This window comes from Gymnodraco acuticeps, unplaced genomic scaffold (genome assembly GCF_902827175.1).
Source record: "Gymnodraco acuticeps unplaced genomic scaffold, fGymAcu1.1, whole genome shotgun sequence".
In the NCBI taxonomy this organism is placed as follows: Eukaryota; Metazoa; Chordata; class Actinopteri; order Perciformes; family Bathydraconidae; genus Gymnodraco; species Gymnodraco acuticeps.
The window spans coordinates 2,063,813-2,088,888 of NW_022991286.1; positions in this window are offsets into that span (position 1 = coordinate 2,063,813).

The window sequence follows — 25,076 nt, forward strand, 5'->3', positions numbered from 1 at the left end:
TAACAACATACTTCACATTCATCCAGTTTGTGACAGTAGTTGTAGCATTTTTGAGACTTTTAAACTTTAATTACCGCTGTTACCCCCTTGCGTGTGTGGGGTGGGGGGGGGGGGCGCAACTTCCAACAGGAGTCATTCGGGAACCCCTGTTCTAGGGCAACCCAGTCTCACAGCATTTCGTGTTATAGTCACAGCATTTAATCTATTGATTCGTGTTCACCGATTTTCACCTTTTTTTTCGTGTCACACAGAATGATTTTAAAAGCAATGTATTTCTATTGGTAGTATGTTTCGTGCCTGCACCACGTCTTTTTGTCCGGTCGGGTCTGGGAAGACCAAAAGCTGTGTGGTTCATAAAAACATGTTCTTACTCAATATCAAGCCACGATTATTGTTTTTATTTTAAATCGTATAATGTCGGACTTTTATTGCCGTCCGCGAGGAAAATTAATGGGGCTCAGAGCCTCAGAATACTGAAATCTGTATTTTTTAAATCTTTTTTTACTTCTAATTTGTTATTATTTTCTAAATAACTCACTGTTATTTACTCAACAATAACACACAATTATCCTTGTTTTTATTTATTTGTTTGATTCTATAATCTCAGGCTTTTTGGCCGTCCGTCAGGAACTGAATTTCTAAATAAAGTCACCGGAAACAGACGTAGGCCTATAAGGGACATTTCGAGCATCATTGCGATACACACCCACTGAACTGATTACCCAAGATCCTCAGCTAGGGTTGAAGCTCGGTGATTGGATGTTTTAGCCGCAATGCACGTTGGGATATGGTGTTAATGCGATATGAAATCCCAAAAACATTTTGGAGTTTAGGATGGCCGAAGACACTACACTATCCATAATCCTAAACTATCGTTTGGGACTACAGTTCCGTTGACAAACCCCGTGATTAATCTTCAAGCTCAGGGATTGGATGTTGGAGTGGCAGTGTGATTGATTGATTGATTGATTGAAAAGTTTATTAACAGCTTGTATATTGGGTACAGTACAGTTCAGCTCAAAACATACAATTGTTAAGGGGATGCAGACCAGAGAAAGACTTTCGTCTTGTTTACATCAGGGTCCCCGATTTCCAATTCATCATGTCATTTAAGACATATAAGACATATTTGACATACAGATGGCTTATTTACAATTTACATACAGGTGGTTTTTTTACATACAGATTGCTTGTTTACAATTTTCATTTTAGATTTCGTTCTAATACATCCTAACCGGACATTTAAGACATACCAAGTCTACAGATATACAGTTAGTAACAGAGTCTAAAATGCGAGTATATACATAGATGGGGGGGGGGGGGGAAGCTGTCCATTGAACGACAGGTTGAGATTTATACCATTACCGGGGCCAGTTTTGCAATGCTCTCCCCCGAAGGTGCTCTTTAAGAGAGGTTTTGAAGGTAAGTATAGTTTTACTTTCCTTTACAGTTGTGGGAAGAGCGTTCCACCTTGATGTGGCATAATTGCGAAACGTGTATTCCCCCTTTTTTGTGCCAAATCTGGGTTTCACATGATTTGTGGAGCTCCCTCTGGTGTTATGATCATGGTATTCCTTGACCTTTGGGAAGAATTTTGACATGTACATGGGTACCATAGAGGTGTAGTGGATCTTGTAGACCAGGCCCATTGCAAGTAGCTGTACTCTGTCGTCTACTCTAAGCCATCCTAGGTTGTCAAAGTGGGCAGAGGTGAGGTGGGTTCTAGATGAAAGGTCAAGCAGTAGTCTGACCAGTTTATTTTGCGATGTTTGAAGTTTTATTTTTAGCGCCTTGGAGGTGCTATGGTACCATGACGTGCAAGCATAGTCATAGTACCCTTGAATGAGTGCTCCTGCCAGAGTTTTCAGAGTGTTTTTGTTTACCAAAAAGGAGATCCGGTATAGGAATCTAGTTCTTTGATTGACTTTTTTTATTACATTGGATGCCATTTTGTCACAGGAGAGGTTTGCCTCAAGAATAGATCCTAGGTATGTAATTTCCTTCTTACTTGTGACAATAATGTCGCCCACTGCAACTGAGAAGTCGTCGGATTTGCTGAGATTATGTTTCGAACCGAAGAGAATGGACTCTGTTTTACCCAGGTGTAATGATAATTTATTATCGGCGAGCCAGGTGCAGATTCTGCCGAGCTCGGAGCTGAGGGTTTTTTCAACCTGCAACCTGTTCCTGTCAGAGACCAGCAGGGCTGAGTCGTCCGCGAACAGGAACAAGTTGCAGTCACATGCTGATGACATTCATTTACATAAATTAGGAACAGTAACGGACCTAATATGCTTCCTTGTGGAACACCACAGCTCACTGGGAGGGGGGGGGACAGAGTACCGTTTACCTCCACCATCTGTTCTCTCCCCTCTAGGTAGGATTGCATCCAGCTCACCGATAGTTTATCAAAACCAATTGCTTTTAGCTTGTCAATCAGAATGGGGTGATTGACAGTGTCGAAAGCCTTTTGTAGGTCCAGCATCACCATGCCGCAGTACTTGCCCTCGTCCACCTCTTGTTTGATGTGGTCGCTCAAATAAAGAAGGCATGTGTCAGTGGAGTGGGATGTTCTAAAGCCAGATTGAAATTCATAGATTAGTTTCTTTTCCGCGAGGTACTTTTCGACCTGTTCATATACTATTTTTTCCATGACTTTCGAGATGGAGGTAAGTATAGAAACAGGGCGGTAGTTGCCTGGGTCCAATTTGCTGCCCTTTTTGTGCAGGGGGGTTACTCTTGCAATTTTGAAGTCTTTGGGTACTTTTCCCTGTTTTATGGAGAGGTTAATTATGTGAGCTATGACTGGTGAGATGGCGGTTGCTGTGTCTCTGAGGAATTTGGAGGGGATATTGTCGTGGCCAGTGGCCTTGTTAGGTTGGAGGGCGCTCAGTTTAATGAGTACCTCTGCTGTTGTTACCCTTGCTAGACTGAAATCATCTTTGCGTACCCCTAGGTTTTTGTAGTAGGTCATGATGTGATCTACTCCAAAAAGCCCTGAGTGGGAGGGTAATTTATTTACAAGAGTTGTGGCTATGTTTGTGAAAAAAATGTACAAGTACTTGGCCACATCCAGTTTGTCTGTGATGAGCCTGTTATCTGTCTTTATGTTTAAGTTAGAAAATCTCGTTTTGAGTTTTTTACTGCAGCCAAGCTGGTTATTGAGTAATTTCCAAAGTTCACGGGGTTTATTTTTGTTTTCCTCAGTTTTGACATTGATGAAATTCTTTTTGGCAGTTTTGATCATGGAGCTTACGTCATTTCTTAGTCTGTTTCTTTCAATTTTGAGTTCAGTCACGTGGGCCTGGAGTTCACTGCTCGTGCTTTTGGAAAGCATTGCCTGACTTTTATGAAACTCAGAGCATTTTTTGTCTCTGGTTTTCATGGCGGTCAGTATGCCGGAGTGCATCCACGGCTCAGCGCGATTTTTTACCCTGGTTGTTCTTAGGGGGGCCAAATCATTGAGTATTGCAGTGAATTTGTTTTTGAAACCAAGCCATGTTTCTTCAACTTGTGTACCACTGAGCTCATCTGACCAGTCCAGGCTCTCCAGTTCTAGGTTAAAGGCCTCGCTAGAGTAGTTTTTGAGGTCTCTAGATATGACTGTTTTGTGACAGCCGGCCCTTTGTTTTAGCTTTTTGCGGGTACAGAATATCATATAATGATCACTTAACCCGTATGCTATAACCCAGTGCTTCTCAAAGTGTGGTCCGCGGACCACTGGTGGTCCGTGAGCGCCCACTAGTGGTCCGCAGGTATATTGGTAACATTTCACATTTGAAATAAATAAATAAATGTAAGTTTTCCGCACTCTCGCGGGAATATCTCAGCAATGGAGTGGGGTTAAGTTTCACTTTCGATTGCATGATATAGCCCAGCGCAACACCTTCATCAAACATGTTGCCACTTGTTTGTACAATTTTCAGGCGATTTGTAATCTGTTCTAGAAAAACGATGTGATTTTGGATATTTGTGGAGTTAGGTGGTCCGCGAGTGTTTTTTTATTGGTTAAGTGGTCCTTGGTATGAAAAAGTTTGAGAAACACTGCTATAACCCCTTTACTGGAGATCCTGGACTTGTCAGAGGTCAGAATGAGATCAATGGTAGTTTGTGTTGTTTCACATACCTGGGTGGGTTGGGTGATTAGCTGGCTGAAGCCGTGCAGATCACAAATCCTACTGAAGGACTTGAAGACGGACGTGTCTTTACGTTGCATATCCGTGTTCCAGTCTCCAATAATAATTGTCTCTACATCCCCCACATCAGCCAAACACCCATCTAATGTATCATAAAAGTCACTCTGTTCCGGTGGTCTATAGATTGTCCCGACTATTACAGATTTAGCATTGTCAAAAATAATTTCAACCCACACAGATTCAATATTTTCATGATGCAGGTCAGTACGGTTTTTGAAATTGGTGTCTTTATGTATGTACATGCAGACACCACCTCCATTCACGTTCCTGTCCCTTCTCACTACAAGATAATCTTCAATTTCAATCTCTGAATCTGTAATGGAATTGTCCAATTTGGTCTCAGAAAAGCATAATATGCTTGCCTTACCGTTCATGAATAGCTGCCTGAGTTCAGCCAGTGTGCCAAGGTTACGCCGAGCGTCAAACAGCTCTTTGAAATGGAATGAAACCCACGGCAGACTATCCAAAACTGGACTCGAACGGGTCCAGCCCCCCCCCCCCCCCCCAGAACTACACATGCTGGCTATTGTGTTTCGCAACATGTTCTATTGCACGTCTCTACTAGGAATTGTAGTTTTAAAATACGTTTTTCCCACAATTAGAAGTTGCCAGTATTAAACTGTGTACATCCCTAGAGGTTTAGGGGATAGGAAACACATTGGTGTTATCAAATGTAAAACATATATATAATAAATGGGTGAAAATTGCTTGTGTCCATAATGCGCAGCATTAATATACCCATATGACAGCTCATTGTTTCTTTGTAATTCTACTGCACTACAATTCAGAGGTTAACCTGGTATTTTTACTCCACTACATTTATTTTAGTTACTTTGCTGATTCTGATGATGTGAAATATAAACAACCCTTAAAGCAGACTTTAGTTACACCTGAGTAAAATTCAGGGTAGGTGATTGTCAAGTGCCAATAATCAGGAGAGATATTTGATAGTTGGTGCTTGAGAAGACTAAACATTTATCTGCAGATCCCTATAAAGTATATTCATTACTCGTTATTCTCTACTAATAGTTAATTAAAGACTGTATATAATGGCTATTTTGCACATCCCTTTCAAGATTTTCAAAGGTTTATTGACATATCATACACACAACTATGGTGTTATGCAATGAATGACAAACTTGGGTCACAGGTTCCTCAGCATTACAAGACATCTATCAATATGTGTGTATACCTCCACCATTAAACTGTCATATTCTGGACATTTCTTATTCTATCTACATACATAAGAGTGTAATTAATGTGTATAATATTAGTTAAATTAAGTGCTTCAATATAGTTAACATTGCAGAAAAGCAATATATTAGACGTTAACTACTTTGTCAGGCTTAATATTTATCTTTTGATACCCCCAAAGCTTTTTTCTTATTTAAAAGAAGACTTTAACCTAAAGTATTCTCTAATGTTTAAATAAAGGTTAATTAGTTTTTCTGTTTTGCACATCCTCCTATTAATATCATTGTACATCCGGCACTAAACTGTTTTATTGTAGAGATCACTTACAGTATCTTCTAGGGATGCTCCGATCGATCAGTCACCGATCGAGATCGGCCGATACTCACTCTCTACCGATCGATCGGTGCTCTCTAAACATGCCGATTTAAAGTGATGTTTTAATCTTCCATTTAGGCCCCGCCCACTCGATCGGATCGGCGATCGGTATCGGCCGATACTGATTCCGGCGATCGGCCCCAAAATTGACGGTCGGAGCATCCCTATCTTCTTGATATTACACTGAACAAAAATATAAATACAACACTTTTGTTTTTGCTCCCATTTTTCATGAGATGAACTCAAAGATCTAAAACATTTTCTATATACACAAAATAACCATTTATCTCAAATATTGTTCACAAAACTGAAAAAATCTGTGATAGTGAGCACTTCTCCTTTGCCGAGATAATCCATCCCACCTCACAGGTGTGGCACGAGGTCAGTGAGAGCCACATTCCACAAACTTGGTTGGTGCACAAGCACGAACAGCTAACATCTGTACAGTCGATCCATATTTGGTAAAAATTCAGAATTGTTTTTAATAATAAATGTTACCATGTGGACATTAATTTCTGCATTTTATGCAATTAAAATGAAGAATCATTCACTAATGAAGAAATTGAAGCTTGGCAGTGATTGAAGAGCGATGACCTGATTGTTAAAAATAACAGCAATCTCTGATACACACCACATTTTGGGATGGGCTCTCATCCACATTCTAAAGAATTTCCTTGGTAAAGGCTAGGGAATGCATAGATTACCTTATACAAACAAGTTAATGAGTTACAGCTGATGTTAGACTTTTTAAAATCACATCCAAACTTCTTTTCTATGCTTTTACCCAAATATTTCTGGGAAATGTGTTCGACTACATATTGTTTGGATATTAATGCAATGATGTTACTTTTGAAGGATGTTTTCCTTGATGAAGAAGGACTGACGCAAGGCAAAACATGAAATGATAAATATCGAAAGTCAAACTATGAAATACTGTTGTCAACAATAATTTGACTGTTATGAGTTTTCATTATTCTGTCACTGAAGCTAAAAATGGATGACATTTAGTATTACATTTGAATATGGTTAATTCAAAATGATGGCATTCTATAACTCTCCCTATTCTTATAAACAGTGTTTTTGTATTAAGGAATAATGCAAGCAATAGTTTTTTACTTTGTACAAATATAATCGTATTCAATGTTTTCTCGAGATGAGAAGATCAACACCACTACCATTTTTGGGATGAAAAAACAAAAGTCTTGAGGTGACTATATGTCAAAAATGGTATTTACCTAATAACTTTTCCAATACCTCCATAAAGAATATCATGATGTCAGTGAAAGATGTAAAGCAGAATTCATAAGGACATCGAAAAAATACATTTAGGTTGCCAGAAAAAAAGAATATGGAAGCTATAGTTACAAACTCAATCATGTACAATTCAAACAACAGTTGTTCAGCCAAAATAGGACCATACTTCACAAGAAGAATGTTTTAATGTATGTATAGGGAAAATGTAAACATGACAACTGCAAAAAGGTACTTTGGGCTGGCATTATTAACTTGTAGTTTCTCATCATTTTACTTACGATGAAAGTACCATGAACCAGTCCGGTGTTAAGTAATGACTGTATATTTTGTTTTAGGGAAATGCATGTTAATACAATGCACAGTTTAACTTTCTTCATCTGCCTTTCTCATGGTTTTACATCACTTCCACATCGATATACAGTCAGTTAGGCTTCATCCATCACTCTCCACTGTTAAAATAACTGTGGGATGTCAGTTCAAACCGGAGAGACGTGATGTAAGAATTACATATTTATTGTTTACACGTCATATGAATGAAATGATTGCCACGATAATACAACAGGAGAATGTAATGGTGTTTGGCGATTAGGCCCCGGTTTGCAGGATAATCATTCAGGAGGGAAAGAACCGCTCCGATGAAATCCCCGGGGTCTAGACACTGGTGGTGGTGATGAGTAGGTGAGACCGGTCTGAAGGAAGAAGGTTTAGCTTTGTCCTGAAGGAGATGAGAGGCGAGAGGGGTGGAGGCGGGTTGCATGTGATCATCTGCAATGACAACTGACAGGGAGGAAGAGCAGGCATTTAAGGAATTTAGCATGTGCAGCGATTGGCTGCTGAGGGGTGACGCCCTCGTATTTAATGAGGGGGGAAGGGAGTCATAGAGTGACGTGTAAGTGACTCGTGTTAGGTCTTCCTTATTGAACTTGCGCTAAAGCTTTCATTTCAAACCGGAGAGACGTGATGTAAAAATTACATATTTATTGTTTACACGTCATATGAATGAAATGATTGCCACGATAATACAACAGGAGAATGTAATGGTGTTTGGCGATTAGGCCCCAGTTTGCAGGATAATCATTCAGGAGGGAAAGAACCGCTCCGATGAAATCCCCAGAACCAGTGAAGTATGAAATACTGAGATTAACTGAGTTGCTTACCTTGTGGGGTGACTGTGGTGATCTGGGAATGAAAGATAATAGATTAACATATGTAAGCGGCATTGGGCCGGAATCACTGCCGGAGCTTACGGGTCATGCTGAGACTCTGACTGCCGAAATCAGTGCCGGTCTTATCTGAAAACGACCTGCGGGTCGCCTGCCTGGCTAGCAGGGCTTGACTATGCCGCCCGAAGGTCGAACGGTTTTGTTTTGTAACTGACACCGAAGTGTACGGTGGCCCAACGTCCACGACACCGAAGTGTACGGTAGCCCGAAGCTACGACACCGAAGTGTACGGTGGCCCTCAGCCACGCCTGACTTCGCAGGATATATATATTTTTTTCTTTTTCTTCTTTACTCTTGTTCTCTTTCTTTATTCTTTGTTTTGTAACTGACACCGAAGTGTACGGTGGCCCGAAGCCACGACACCGAAGTGTACGGTGGCCCGAGTCCACGCCTGACTTCGCAGGATATATATTTTTCTTTTCCTTCTTTACTCTTTTCCTCTTTCTTTATTTCCTTTGTTTTGTAACTGACACCGAAGTGTACGGTGGCCCAACGTCCACGACACCAAAGTATACGGTGGCCCGAAGCCACGACACCGAAGTGTACGGTGGCCCGAAGCCACGACACCGAAGTGTACGGTGGCCCGAGTCCACGCCTGACTTCGCAGGATATACATTTTACACTGACACATTTGAGCAAGGGCCTGGGATTTGGATACCTGCGTGCAGGAGATGAAGCCCGTTACAGGTAGGTGCAGCGTGAGACGAGACATTGTTCCCTGTGGGCGGGGGCCCACGGACTAGGACAGGAATGCAGTTTGAAATCCGATACCATGATGAGACATGTATACGTGTTATGAACCACCACCAGTTATATGCATAGATACCATAGTTAGGGTCTGAGAGATCTTTGGGAAGCCCGTACGGCGCTGATGTCCGGACGAATGAAGGTTGTGAAGGCGGAGGAGGACCACTGTCCTAGTTGTTGTAGGGATGAGGTAGAGAGACCTTGATTAGCAGCAGAGGTGGCTGCACCTATCCTGAAGGAATGCCCCGGGTATGATATGGGTGATAGGCCGGATTTAATGAGAACTTACTTGAGGTAGAAATTGACGGGGCCATGACCCTGTGAACCACTCTCCCTGGAAGAAACCCCCAAAACCCATGGATGGGCGGCATCCGTGAAGAACCTCATTGAGTCAGAGGAACGCACGAGGCCATCGTAAAAGAAAGTAACTCCGTTCCAGTGGGCGAGCATGAGGGACCATAACCGAAGGTCTGAGCGGCAGCCTTCGTCTAAGAAAACGCAGTCATGGAGGTTGTCGACCGCTGATGCTGCGTCCAGGAGGCGGGAGATGAACGAGCGCCCCTGGGGGATGATGTGCATGGCGAAGTTGAGGTGTCCGAGAAGGGAGAGCAACTGTTGTTTTGTGATAACTTGTTGCTCGCAGTATGACTTGGTGATGTCCCGGATGCGCTGCAATTTGTCGGAGGGGAGAGACGCCTTCATGTCTATGGAGTCGAGGATGATGCCTAAGAACTCTAAGCGTGTGTCGGGACCTAACGTTTTCTCTTTGGAGAGAGGGACACCTCACTCCTGAAGCAGTGTTTAAGCTTGGCCAGTGAGATCCCTGAGCTGTCCTGTGGCGGGTCTATGGGGAGGAAGTCGTCCGGTAGGTGAAGGACGGAGGGGATTCTGACGATGTTCAGCAGGATCCAATAGAGCGCTTCCGAGAAGGAATTGAAGATGCGGGGGCTGCTTCTGCACCCGAAGGTCAGGCGAACGGCGAAGATAGAGTTTGGACTCCCACTTAATACCGAACAAGTTCCACTGAGACGGATGAATGGGGATGATTTGAAAGCATCGGTAATGTCCGCTTTGGAGAGCCGAGCTCCGTGCCCTGTGAACTTGATCATCTTTATTGCATTATCCACTGAGGCATGGTGAAGGGAGAACTGATCTGGAGGGATGATGCTATTGACGCTGCAGAATGGGCTGGAGCAGGGAGCGGACAGATCGAAAATCAGCCTTTTATTTACGTGTGGCTATTCCGATGGGATTTGAACGGAACACTGAGAAGGGGGAGGAGCTACAAGGACCGATTATATATCCTTTGAGAAGTTCTTTGTCGATGAGCTGAGAAACTATGTTGGGTTCTTTAGCGGCTGATTGTAAGTTTCTTGCTACGAAAGTCACTGTGGGAGATGGGAGGACCCCTACCCTGAAGCCTTGGGAGAGCCCTGACAGGAGATAGTCAACGAACACGGAATCTGGGTGAGTAGATAGCGCAGCTGCTAGCTGAGGGATGTTAATGAGAGTGGAGGGGTGATATTCCAGAATGTTTTTAGTTATTTATTTATTTATTTTTTGATGTTTCTGGCGCAGAGCCACTGTGACGGCCCGTCCACACGGAGGCGTGCGTTACAGCTTCCAAACGCTTCTGCCCATTCACTTTGAATGGGGTGTCGTCACTTTTAGCAGAACTGTATTTTGGGAAGCGACGTGGAGCGTTTGCTGGCGTTGCTCGCTTCAAAAAGTTGAGCAATGTTCAACTTTTGGCGCCTCGGCAGAAGCGTCAGCCAATGAAATCCCGTTTATGCAAATCTGCCAGTACAAGCGCTAGCCAATCAGACCGCGTGTATGCTGGGAGAGACTACGCAGGTAATTCCTCATATTCCAAAAACTTGAGGGAAAATTCATTATAGCGGTAGTGAATCACCCGGTGCTGTATGATCAGTCTCTGTTCATCTACCGGGATACAAACCAGAGGAGCGAGGCATGGAGGGAGGTGGCAGAGACAGTGGGTGAAACTGGTAGGTTTTCGCCTGTTGGGGATTTTTTTTTTTTCTCTTCCAGTTTACTTCGTTTTAACATTGCTATTGCTTTGTGTGTCGGGGGCAAGAGATTCATGTGATTGGTTGTTGCTGCTGTGCGGACCAGTAGCGTAGGCAGAAATGTACTTAGGGTGGGCCTGTAAAAATATAGGGTGGGCCAGATTTTTCTTCTGCGCATCAGAAACTAACCACAATCCCGCCGGTACCGGTAGCAGATTACTTTTAGAATACTTCCTTTCTTCTCTTTTTTTTCTTTTTCTTTTTCTTTCCTCTTCTTTTTCTCTTTTCTTTTTCTTCTTTCCTCTTCTTTTTATCTATTCTTTCTTCTTTCTCTTTAGAATACTTTATTTTCCATAACAGATGGGTATGTTTTGGTGAACGGGAGACACGTATTTTACTGTTTTAATGGCTTATGAAGAGCACAAACACAACATTTTAGTGTCATTCTGGACAGCTCCCTCTCATCTGCACTGCACATAAAAAGAAACACTCACCCAGTCTGCATTCTTTGTACTGTCTTAAAACCTTTCCTTGGAATAGTTTATGCATTGTAAGGTGTCCTTGGGTGCTTTGAAAGGCGCCCCTAAATAGAATGCATTATCATTATTATCTGAAACGATGTAATAACTTTTAAAACTTTTCCCAGTTACTTGCCCCATGCATTAGGCAGCAGCAGGCCATTCAGTTAGATTTGATCCCGTTATAAATGTCATCATTTCGACAATGAATAAATGCTACATAAACGTTATCTTCCACGTTTTATCTAAACATCTCCGTTTCTACCTTCCAATATGTTTTGAAAGAGAACTCTCTCTCTCTCATCTGCGTGCGGGGCGGGACCTCACTATTCAAGTATTCACTTCAGGTTTACGAAAGTAACTGCACTCAGATTACTCGTTTTTCAAATGTAACACCAGCTGAATATACTGATTTTTTTTTCTGATTACGTAACACCGTTACATGTATTCCGTTACAACCCAACCCTGTGAGTGCAAACATTTTCGTTAAAACTAGTACCTGAGTGCAACGGAAGTTGAAGCTCCTGTGGCGGAGTCTTCCAGAGCCTGGAGGCGAGCATCGATAGCTATTATGGAGCTAGCCAGGGATTGCAGGGAGCCGGCCGCGCTACTCTCCATAAGGGGTGTGACACTCCCTGCCTGGCGAGCCTGAGAAGGGGTGGATTTTTGGAGGGGGACGGGATCCTGGAGGGCTCGACTTCCTGCCCTTTTTTACCTCCGCGGCTGCGGCCTCGTCCTCGCCCTGCTCTCTGGGGAGCTGACTGGAGCTGCTGCCCCGGACTGGGGAGCTCCGCTGGAGACCTGGTCCGAGAGCTCTCGCAGCTGAGAGAGAGTGAGGCCTGGGGCTGTGGGAAAGCCCTGCTGCAGGAGCCGGGCGATGAGGAAGTCTGCCTCTGTTGATAAGCCGCTGTGGGGAGCCGAACCGGGATCGGAGACTTCCAGAGAAGGTTCGTGTTCCGAATTGTCCGAGTTGGACATCTTGAGCTAGTTGTTTCTTACGGTTTTTCTCACGAGAAGGAGTATTGTATGGAGTCAGATTTGGGTCAATATTCTAGCGCGTAAAACAAGCTACTCACGAGCGGAAAATGTGCTTTTACACGCGCATAAAATGACCCTCGCGCGCAGATTAAACCCCCGCGAGCGGCTCTGCGCCCGCGAGCGGCTCTGCGCCCGCGAGCGGCTCTGCGCCCGCGAGCGGCTCTGCGCCCGCGAGCGGCTCTGCGAGAGAGAGAGACAGCCCTCTTGCTCGCTCGCAAGAGAGACAGCCCTCTTGCTCGCTCGCGAGAGAGACAGCCCCTCTTGCTCGCTCGCGGGAGTATCAGCCTCGCGGAGTCTGTCTACGCGCGCGTGAAAAGTTTCTGGCACTTTGGGGCGGAGCCACTGGACTTTGATTGACAGCTGCAAGGAAACCCGGAGTTGCCAGGTTTGATAAATGCCTGAACTACCAAGAGCCGAGGAGTGACGGCAGCAAAATCAGTTGGACGAGATTGAATGGTAAAGTTGTCCATAAAAAACTATTATATTCGTAAAGTGTAAAGCTAATATAAATATATATTAATTTTATATAAAACAATATATTTTTGAGTGGGCTGTTTCTGTCGAAAATTGCATATATATATATATAAATTAATTTGATATAAAACAATATATTTTTGAGTGGGCTGTATCTGTCGAAAATTGCTAGCTACTGTCTGCTGTACACTCTTAGAAGGGATGTGTCATGAGTGTGCTCAGGGACAACACGTGTTGTGTTTATTTATGTGTAAATCATTTTTACACACAAAATGTGTTACATGCCCCTAACACACAATGTGCACATTTTACACATTGTGTGTCATAAATGTGTAACCAAGATGAACGCTCGCGGGGGTTTAATCTGTGCGCGAGGGTCATTTTTTGCGCGTGTAAAAGCACATTTTCCGCTCGTGAGTAGCTTGTTTTACGCGCTAGAATATTGACCTAAATCTGACTCCATAGTATTGTATTGCAACTACCATTGCGTGTGATCATCTGCAATGACAACTGACAGGGAGGAAGAGCAGGCATTTAAGGAATTTAGCATGTGCAGCGATTGGCTGCTGAGGGGTGACGCCCTCGTATTTAATGAGGGGGGAAGGGAGCCATAGAGTGACGTGTAAGTGACTCGTGTTAGGTCTTCCTTATTGAACTTGCGCTAAAGCTTTCATTTTATACAAAATTACAGTGTAAAAAAGCAATATGCAAACACGCCTGAACTTGCCTTTTGACAAAGTTACAAAAATCATTTGTAATCTAGGGGCTCTCATCCAAAGTATCCCCCAGATCTATGATTGCACTTCTCCTTAAAATAGGTTCTGCCTGTACAAATGAAACACCCGTGGTCATGTAAAAAGAGGTAATGTATCCCTATTTGAGAAGCAACCAAAAGATATTACAAAAGTAGAGGAGTTAGGATCAAGCATTTGGTGTTCAGTTACACATTAATACCAGGTGAATGGTTAAAGTGACAAGGGTTTGATATGAAAAGATTGAGCCGAGATGAAGATTAAAATAACCCACAACTCACAACTCACCCACTTCACCATGCAGGACAAAAGCCAGAGCGGACCCTTTATTTGTTCTGTGTGAAGTGGAGCCACAGAAATGCCTGTGCAAATGCCATGCTTAACATCTGGTGCAGCCCCGCTTTTATGATATCATCTAACAGTCATCCATATATGTGTAACTCAATAAAGAGCTCCATTAAGACAATGCAAGGAACCCGCTGACCCTTTGCTCGTGTCCTTTGAATCATTATTGACAGTGATCACTATCCAGTTTGACATACATCATCTACAAATCAATCCATTGTGTAACTGGTTGATCTTTTTTGAAAGTTGAGATTTAAATTATAATAACACTGTTTTGTGGATGAAATTGTATTGACTCATAGGTGGGTATAAAGCTCTGAGGCACCTTAGTACCTGTTAAATGTAGAGATATGTTAAAGGAGTCCTGCACAATGTTATCCCTTAACAAAATAAGATGACGTATTGTTAAGTGTGTGGTTGATGTAAACCCTGGTCCAGCAATACAATGCATACAAAAAAGAAGTGAAAATCCTTCAACAACTTGTTATCTCTTTGTAGTAGCTTTACCAAAGATTATCATTATGTATGTTAATATGTTCATCTATTGTATATGCATTAACAATTTACTAAAAATATATAGTGGCACATTGTGTCAACAAGTAGTACGAAGTACAGAATAGAGAAATAGCCGTTGGTGTTAATAGATTGCTCCAAAAAGCTAAAGGCAGAGCTCAGCTGAGACAATATCTAAAAGCAGCTACATTTGTATCTGTACATACAGTACATGGTATTTACAGTAAAAACATTGTGGAGCACAATGAAAAACAGAATTACAACATAGACAATGCAGAAACCCACTTATAAGAAGATATATGTCCTTAATCCATGATAGGAGACATCCATACACATCTCAAGCATGGGACACTGCAGTATTGTTGGGATCATACAGATCGAAAGGTACATAAAACAGCAAACTTAATTGGTTCCACAATGCTGACTTGTTTACTTGGAACAGCTGTGTTAAGAACATATATGTATTTCCTAACAATCAATACTGTATTGGCTGATCCCAGACTGGTAAGTGGCAATCTATTATAGTTTATAGACTAGGAGTCCAACTAAAGAAAAACAAACATAGACAGACACCCCCCATCATTATTGACCCTAGATCAGTCAAGAGCTAAGATGGCTGCGCTATTTGCACATCTAGACTGATATCCCACTCTAACATCACCACTGTCTGAGTTGGACATCCATCAGACAGACTTCATCGACAGCTTCAAGCCTCTAATCCATCAGCTCCATTGACTGTAATGTGGAAATATCCCCATGAAGGCCAACTGGGAGTAGTTTATCAGACTGCGATAGGGATGTTGTGACATGAGCAATTATTCAATTTGTGCTTCTTTAATACTGTAGCGATCCTGATAGGCTACTCAGGGTGTCACTTAGGCATCCCCCGTCTCTCTGCCAATCATAGAGCTGCACCGTGATGGTGGCTGAGGTGCGGGCCTGTGGTTGGTGGAGCGGACGGGGGAGGGCGGGGAGTTGTGACGTAAACAGTGCTATATATATGGGTATGTGTAGAAGTTAGTGTTAGTGTGAGTGGAGTGTGCGGTAGAACCCACGAAGTGTACTTGACCTGTTATCATCTGTCTTCAAATACTAGTTATTAAAGCCTAATAACTACAAGCCTGTCTCCGACTCATCTTGGGAACGTTACATTGTTGTCAGAAGTGAACTTTTCGAACAAGGGACGTCTATCCGGACGAGAGTCGTAACTGCGTCACGGAGCTAGCCGGTAAGCTAGCGGGGATGGATAAGTTCAGCAAGATGGGAGTGAAGCAGGAACACAGTAGTGATGAAGAGGAAGATGGAGCATGCGGGTGGTCGAAGGACATGAGAGAGGAGTTCATGAGTGCACGGGAGGTGAGAGAGCGCCTGAGAGAGTCGGCGGTGAGGATGGCTAGAGACGCGGGAATGTCTCCGTCTTCTGCAGCAGTTCGCGCCATTTCCAAGCTGGAGGTAAACAACAATGGCGGCGCCCATCAACCCGCAGCAGCCGCCGCCGGGTCAGTTAAAACACCCAAATTCTCGGGTAAGGCAGACTGGGAGGCTTTCCATGCCCAATTTGAACTGCTTGCTCATGCCGGGGGGTGGTCAGTAGAGACTAAAGCACTACAGCTAGCTTTGTGCCTCACAGAAGAGGCTCTTTCATGTCTGCTACTACTTAGCCTTGAGGACCGACACAGCTATGAAGCGTTAGCGGGGGCTTTGAAGAGGCGGTTTGGACAGTGTTTCCCGCCAGAGCTGCTCCGGAACGAATTGAGTAACCGCTGTAGGAAGTCTGGAGAGACGCTGCGTGCGTTGGCTAACGACGTGGAGAGCCTGACGCGGCGGGCATATGCACACATGCCACCCGGAGTGCAGAGTGAGCTGGCACGTGATCAATTCATCAGGGCTCTCCTCCCTGCGGACTTCAGGGTTGGGGTACAGCTGCAGCATCCACAGTCCTTGCAGGCGGCCTTGGAGATGGCTGTGGAGAGAGAGATTGTGTGGAGTGTAGCGGCGAGGAGCAACGGAAGGCCGGTACCACCGGCTGTGAGGAGCTGCAGAGTGGAGGAGAAGCCTGTATGGGTTACCGAAATGACTGAAAGTGTTAAAGTTTTATTACAGGAGAAAATGAGGGAGATGGAAGCAGCTGTCAATGCAGAGAGGGAACTGCGGCAGCAACAGGAGGCTAGACTCAAAGCGGAGCTGGCCTCTCTTGAGCGAGATCTCCAGGAGAGTAAAGAGAAGGAGAGCCTTGTGGCCTCTCTGGAGAAGTGCCTCCAAGAGGGCAAAGAGAGAGAAAGGAGCCTGGTGGAGGAGGGTGCCAAGAGGGAGGCGCAGTTCAAAGAGCTGCTCAGGAGCCTGGAAGCCGAGAAGGACAACCTGGAGGAGCGTCTGACGAACCAGCTGTCCCAGCTCAATGGCAGCATCGCAGACTACCAGCAGGAGGCGGCGGACAACCGGGAGCACTTGGCCGAGCTGCAGCGGGAGGTGGAGCGGTTGGCGAGGGAGCGGGCCGAGTTGGAGGCTGAGGCGCAGAGCGAGAGCGACCGGGCCGCCAGGCTGGAGGAGGACATGAGGCAAGCACAGAGAGAGAGAGCAGAAGCAGAGTCTGGTAAGCAGGAGGAGCTGCTGAGGGAGAAGCAGCTGCAGAGGGACTGCATCAAGTACCAGGAGAGGATCAGCGAGATGGGTAGAGACGCTAAGGCACTGCAGCAAGGTTACAACGAGCTCCAGAATAAGCTAGGACAATCCCAGCTGGAGACTTTGAAAACTCTAGAAGACCTGAAAAGGACAGAAGCAGAGTTGGATACCTGTAAACCTCAGCTGGATGAGTCCCAGAAGCAGGCAAGCGTAGCTATAGCGGAGAGGAGTATCATGGAGCAGAACGCCCAACACAGAGAGGCCTCGATGAAGGCAGAGGTGGAGCAGACCCTGGACTCTGTGAGGTTCAGACTCGGAGGCGAACTGAAGGAGATGGAGCTGAGACTGGACGAGGTGGACAGAAGCGGAACTATGACACCAGGACAAGAGGGCAGCATTTCCAGGCCGGGGAGCTGGTCTGGGTCTACAGCCCACAACGGAAGAAAGGCCGGTGCCCAAAACTGGACAGTCAGTGGGTTGGTCCCTGCAGAGTACTGGAGAGGGTGGGGGTAGTGTTTGTGCTGAGTTTTATTTGTTCCTCGTGGGCGAGGAACTTTGTAGTGGGGGGGTAGTGTAGCGATCCTGATAGGCTACTCAGGGTGTCACTTAGGCATCCCCCGTCTCTCTGCCAATCATAGAGCTGCACCGTGATGGTGGCTGAGGTGCGGGCCTGTGGTTGGTGGAGCGGACGGGGGAGGGCGGGGAGTTGTGACGTAGACAGTGCTATATATATGGGTATGTGTAGAAGTTAGTGTTAGTGTGAGTGGAGTGTGCGGTAGAACCCACGAAGTGTACTTGACCTGTTATCATCTGTCTTCAAATACTAGTTATTAAAGCCTAATAACTACAAGCCTGTCTCCGACTCATCTTGGGAACGTTACAATACCATTGTGGCCAGGGCGGACTTAAATCAACATGTGATTACATTAATGTTTTAATGTAAAATGAAATGTGATTATGTTCCTTGGATTGAAAATTGAGTTGAGAAAGCTGACTCTATGGGTCCAGCTAACCTTGCACTCACCTTTTCATTGTACATTTTATGCGAAACAAGGACACTGGCGGGTGCAAAGATTTCATTTAAATATACCAGGTTGAAACATATTGGAATATTTCTTTGAAGGTGGAGCAGAACTCAATAGAACGTGTGAGCAAAGCACAACCGTCTCTAAGAGAACATAATATCCATGAGTTGTGCATACTCCCACTGTTCTGTTGAAAGTTATGGGTTGTACAATACAGAAGTTCTGCCTTTGTAGATTAGTTGCCATGTACATCCAATTATTAGCCAAACATGAAAACCAAAGTTTATACAAGATGAAGAAAAAGCCAATGCAATCTCCCTCTTACAACTGCCACTGTTGAAAGATAGGATCAGTGGTGTGAGGATGCTACGAGGAGCTGAAATAAAGAAGCGTGGGCGTGACAGGGGTGTTTGACTGCCTCACAGTTTCCAGCTCCATTTATCATTCTCAGATTCCATATGTAGAATGTGTTAGCTGCAGGGAGGAGAGAAGTGGAGGCCCGGCCCGGACAGCCTCTGATGGATTACCTGCATACTTCACAAGATTTTCTAATTAAATCTACACCAACAGAAATAGTACAGGTGCCACTCTCTGTTCCACGTTTTACGTCCCTTACACTTTGTACTGGATCAGTGAGACGGCTGGAAAACATCTGCATACTGTTCTGACAACAACTTCAATGTAGAATCTCGAGGCCAGATGGAGAAATATGCTGCTATTATGAAACTATCCTTTGGCAAGATGCTTCTGGAAAACCTGAAATCTCTCCGATATGAACTTGAGTACTGCTTGAGTTCTCTGCATTATTTCACTCTGAAGTATCCTCAATTCACTTTTAAGAATCCTTTGGTCAGGATCAGTTTATTCATAGCAGCTATTTTAGGGTACATGTAAGTATTGCTTGAAATGTTCATTAATTTGAAAATCTGTCTGATGCAATCGCTTAAACTCTTGGTCCCAAGAGAAAAAGTGTATTTTATATTGACCTTTTTGGAATTAAGGTTAAACAATACAGCCACTTATCCAATAATATGTTCTGTATTAGTGAGCTGTGGTTGAAAACAATGACCTTTCAACATTTTGCATATTTTTTGCTCACTTATTGGACTCTTTTTCAGCTTTCCATCAACTGATTGTATTTGAGTCAGCTAGAAGACTTAGTGATGATATTATATGTGTGCATTTGCAATCATGTTATCTTTTTATAATGTAATTAATGAAAAAGGAAGAGTGGATAAGTTTATAAGGACAACAATAAGATATGCTTGATTGATTGATTGGTTGGTTGATTGGTTGGTTGATTGATTGGGTACAATTTGACCAGGAAAAATAAGTATTTGAATAGTGACAAGCTTGTGTTCTAAGCTCTTGAATTGATGTTCTTCATATTTACTTATTTGGGGCTGAAACCAGCAGTGTAGAATTAGACATCCAGTCATTGAATGGAAAAATAAAAGTCTGTCTCAAACTTAATGTACCTTTTGCCAGCAGCATTTTGTGGCTAAGTACTCCAAAACATTTTCAAGACACACAAATTAAAAACCCTTTCAGTTTGTATATTGCTCAACCCACTAGAAACATGAAGCCATATGGTTGAACCAGACTCTTCACATCCAATCCAAGCATGAAAAAAAGAATGCAAATGCCAGAACACTGTTTCAAGTGCTGTTTTTAAATCCCGAATAAGCCTGAGCTTGAATCTGACAGTAGCCTACTATAGATAGTCTGTTGAGCTGACAAACCGTTGTCAACAACTGGAAACTGGAAAATCAATTAGATACTATATACAAGCTTGTAAACTCCCCATAAATGTTGGTTGTTCTAAGAATTACATGATTAAGTGATTATTTGTCAGATCAGTAGAACTCTGACCGTCTGTCCAACCTGGCTGGTTTTATCCTTCAAATCCCATCCAAAAAGCTCTATACGTCTGGGTAGTTAGAAGAACTTGTGAAAAACAATGACAAACATACCAGTGAAGAGCGGTATGTTGCCTTTTAAAAAGCAGAAGCAGAGCCCCTCGTCTCTGTAATAATGACACAGAGGTGTTATTACTGGTGATACGATCCCTGAGTCACAAATACTAAATTGCATGTGGGAGGGAAAAACACACACACATCATGTTTAAAGGGGACCTATCATGCAAAATGCACTTTGTGATGTCTTTTATACATAAATATGTGTCCCCGGTGGGTCGGGGAACTCACGCAGCGTCAGAAAATAAAACCCTCTCTCTTTTCCTCCGTACCCAAATCTTTTAAAAACAGGGGTAGAACGAGCGGATACAGATTTGCTGCCGATCTGACGTCAACTCGGCAGCGGACCCACAGAAAGTTGCTATCAGAAACAATGCCTGACGTGTTTTGGACGTAATCTCGTCTTTGGTTACATTAGCAAGCCTCGCTAACACTCAGAGCTAACCTGTACTGAAGAGCACATGTGTTTAAAAAGCAGGAAATTAAAAAATAACTCCTAAAACTGCAAGAGAAAAAGCATTTGAGCTCCATACTGTTTCAGAAATAATCTTTGATGTGGTTTAGAACAGGATGGCGTTTTATCACAACAGAATTTAACTTTATCTCCGGTAGAATTCTGATCAGGCATTTGCTCCGCCTCCTCTGTTTGTTTGTTTTTAAGCTAAGGACCCAAAATCTGCGTTTCTCTAACAGGGCTGCAAAAGAGGGGTATGAGCAGTATGAGGCATGGCTACAATGGGTGAACTGTTATTTATGTTACTGGTATTTTAAGCAAAAAACTTCACAGACATGTTTTGTACAGTATAGGTATGGCCCTACAATATATTTTTCCAATATAGCTCCACTTTAAATCATCACTACAATCCTCTGGTATGTGTGATTTGATACAATATGTAACTATGGAATCAAACATAGTGGGCTTATCATTATAAGAACGTTGAGCACTGGCTTGGATATGTATCTCCGGTCCACCTCAATGATATGATGCATTGTGACATTGATCATAACCTCATCCTTACCTAAATAACCAGATTCAAGCCAACGTTATCCTCTGCCATTAAATGTATTCACGTCATAAAATCCTTATCCTATCTTCTCTTACGTTGTTTCCCAGGAGTTTGTAACAAATAAAATGCTGAGTGCAATGAAAATGAAAGTGTAGCTGGTTGGCATGGCACGTAGCTGTACTGCATGGCATGTTCACTGACCCCTTGTTACTGTGTGTCACTGAGTAATGTCATTGATGTTGTTAATGTGACAGCCTGTTTGATGTTAGTCATACTCAGTGGTAAACATGAAAAATAGCTAAGCTTAGGGAATATATGTTTAACTGGAAAGGATGTCACTTCTAAACTGAGGTAGTGATTCTAAATATTGGCAAATGTTCTTGTTAGCTTTATCGCCAGCTAAATCCCAGACTTACCTCTAATAAAACGACGGCAACAGACGGCAACATCTAGGGATTTGAAAACCTCATCCTTATTATCTCTAATTCAACATAATTTGTGTTTATACAGTTTAGCCCAACGTCATAAATAACACATTTGCTCTAGGGTGCTTTACAATCTACACTGCTCCTCCACTCCCTTCACTGGTTACGCATCAAGACACTGTCATATTGTGGTGTGAATGAATCAGGGCATTCCTACATCAAGGACATCTACTCCAACACGTGCATTCCGCTCTTCATTGGCCAATCGGCTTGCTATTCCATCACTGCGGAAACTAACCAAACTAGAGCTTGCTATCCGAGCTCTATAATGGAACGAGCTCCCCCACTGATATCAGTCTGCAGAAAGTACACACATCTGCCGTAGGCGGAGGACACTTTTGTTTTGACTGCACCTTGGCCATTAAACACACAAAAAAAATCTAATGTAGAACTTACATTTGTTTAGCATATCAGAAGGCAATATACGAGCACTTAATATGAGCTAATTTGATGCTAATGTACTTGCAGGGTTCTTGCTTGTTTTAGTTAGCAACAGCAACAATTCTTTAATTTGGGTCTATAACGAATTTGCTTTGCGTTTGGTGTGAACACAGCAAAAGTAGAGCTACTAATTAACAAAACTGAGACAACGTTGTTTTTTAATACTGTGTATTTTGGTCACGGTCGTAAGTAAATAAGGTACAACATGTTTAGTCTGCAGATCTACTTTAACCAAACTCCGACTCCAGCCACCTGATCCACTCCTACCTTTTAAAGAGCGAGTGAGAAATGACCTCTCTCACTGCGTGCGTGCGTGCGTATGTGTGTAATGCCTCAACATTCTACAGTATATTCATGGTGTCCTTGGAAGTTCTAAATGATCACATGCCCATGTTCGCATGAATGACAGCACCTGGTAGAGATTACCTATTGTAGAGCTGAGCATTGATGTACAATTAGCGCAGGGCTCACGCCTGGCCTGTCCTGCTGGGCTAGTTAACACCAGGGGGGAGCTCAGCGGACACATTTTACAACTAACACCTGCTCCTTACGGGCCAGAGGTAAACTGCTCTACAACCACACCATTAACCCAGAGAACCACAGCTCACTTGGCATGTGGCGAGTCCTGCATTCTTTATACAGCTTATCAGAGCGATTCACAGAGGTCGAAAAAGTACTCTGATCTTGTAATTAAGTAAAAGTAGAAATACCAAAGTGTAGGAATACTCTGTTACAAGTAAAAGTCCTGCAATCAAAATGTTACTCAAGTAAACATAGAAAGTATTGGCACCAAAATATACCCAAAGTTAAATTACAAATTTTGCAGAATGGCCCATTTTGGAATAATACATACAGTATCAGATGTTTGATTATAATTATTGATGCATTAAAGTGTTATCTAAGATGGTATAAAGCAGCTAGTTTAAATGACTTTGTATTCTGCAGGGTAGCTTGTGAATTTACTCCAGGTGTATTTAAGTGTTATATTCCACATTATTAATCCAATTCTGCAAAGTACTTAAAGGTACAACGAAACCCGAGCCTGCCTAACATTCGAGCAATTTCCTCCCCTCTGTCGCCCCCTTTCAACTGTATACATCTCTAATAAAGGCCCTCTTGGTCCCAAAAATACCTACAAATAAATCAATAATAAAGGTAAAGAATTTACCTCTGAATTAATATAAATTATCAAAACATGTAAACACTTAGACAAGTTCGTCAAAATTGTACTAAAGCACAGTACTTGAGTAAATGCACATTGTTTTGTTTTTTTAATTGTTTTTTTTTTAATTAAATGTCCTTTATTTACCCAGGTGTATCCCATTGAGATCATTGATCTCTTTTTCAAGGGAGACCTGCTCAAGTAGGTTCCACATGAAACAGAACAACAAAAAGGACATCTTACAGCATCATTACAGGGATTACAATTTACAATAACTATCCACATGAGCAGGTACCAACAGCTTCCGATTGAGTAGCATCCAACCGAGCTTTAAACATTACTTTACACCACTGGCGAATCATGATATTTCTACTCTGTTTTTATGTTTCACCTACTGTACATGTGAGAGGCATGTGTTTGTGGCTTATATGTGATCATTATATATTTAAAATAAGTTTTCAATTTGAAATGAGGCGGGCAACTGACATTTAACTTGTCAATTATTCGAGCAAATATTTAATCCTCCCCAAAGTCCTACGTCATGTCTTCTATTGCCTTGTTCCATCAGATCAAACCTAGATATTAAGTTTACATTAATATACAATTGTATTATTATCTATTTGAAAATTGAATTTATTTCTATGAAAAAAATATCCTTATGATTAATTTACCATCAAAATAGTTGATTTGTTTGTGTCTATTTTATCTATCAAAAATGAAGCAAGTATGAATAAAGATTTGTTTTTGTAAGATACATTCTACAGTAGCTCCACTGTGCTTAGTGTTTGGGAAGAGAGTAGAGAGAAAAGCATAGCTTGAAGAGGCAATTATTAAACTTCACAAAACTGACAATTAGACGAATAGTGGGGGGTTGATTTGACTGGCAGGACAGGACTAACATTCCTCTTTTAGTCAACAGCCAGTACTTGGTCTCACTAAGCCAAAGGACAAAGTAGCTTTGAGAAGCCAAAATACTGCTTCAGTTGTTAGCTGCCCATCAAATGTTAGACAGCTGTGAACTAGCTGACTGACTGATCAGCCACTCATAATGGGTGCAACCTGGGAAAAGCCATGTCTAAAGCCACTTAGACGTATGTGTCAATGAATACATTTTTGGCTGTGAAGAAACCCAAACCATAAAATAACATACTTTCAGAGAATGAGGCCATTGTTATGTTGGCGGATACTGTTGAAATATACAAATGTTTTCTGTGAGAAGCAGTAAAAGATCAAGATTTTGATGCTTATAACAATTTATGAGTATCCATTATTTTTTATGTTAAATCACACGGGGGCAGCATTTTGTAGTTCTGCCAAATTCATTGAAAATATAGTTTACTATCTTGCTTACGGATTGCCATCTTTTAAGCTGTAGTAATCCAAGTTTTCTTTGGTTTAACAATGGGTCAAATGTTCTAAGGGGGTTGACTGGGAACAAATTGTTCCTAAAAACCTGACAGGTCTTCAGGCTCAGGCATTTCATTTGTCATAGTTTGTCTGATTTGCACGCCAATCTGTTTTCATGCTAACGGCGTTTGGCTTATTAGTCCGCTGGCGGAACTCTTGCTTATGAAATGTGTTCAGCATTACAAGCAATTTGTATGAAAAGTACCCTCATACTGTATAACTTACTGTTACGATTAGGCACTAATTTTAAAGGGAAATGTAATTGAATGTATCTGAATACAGCATAAGGCAATGC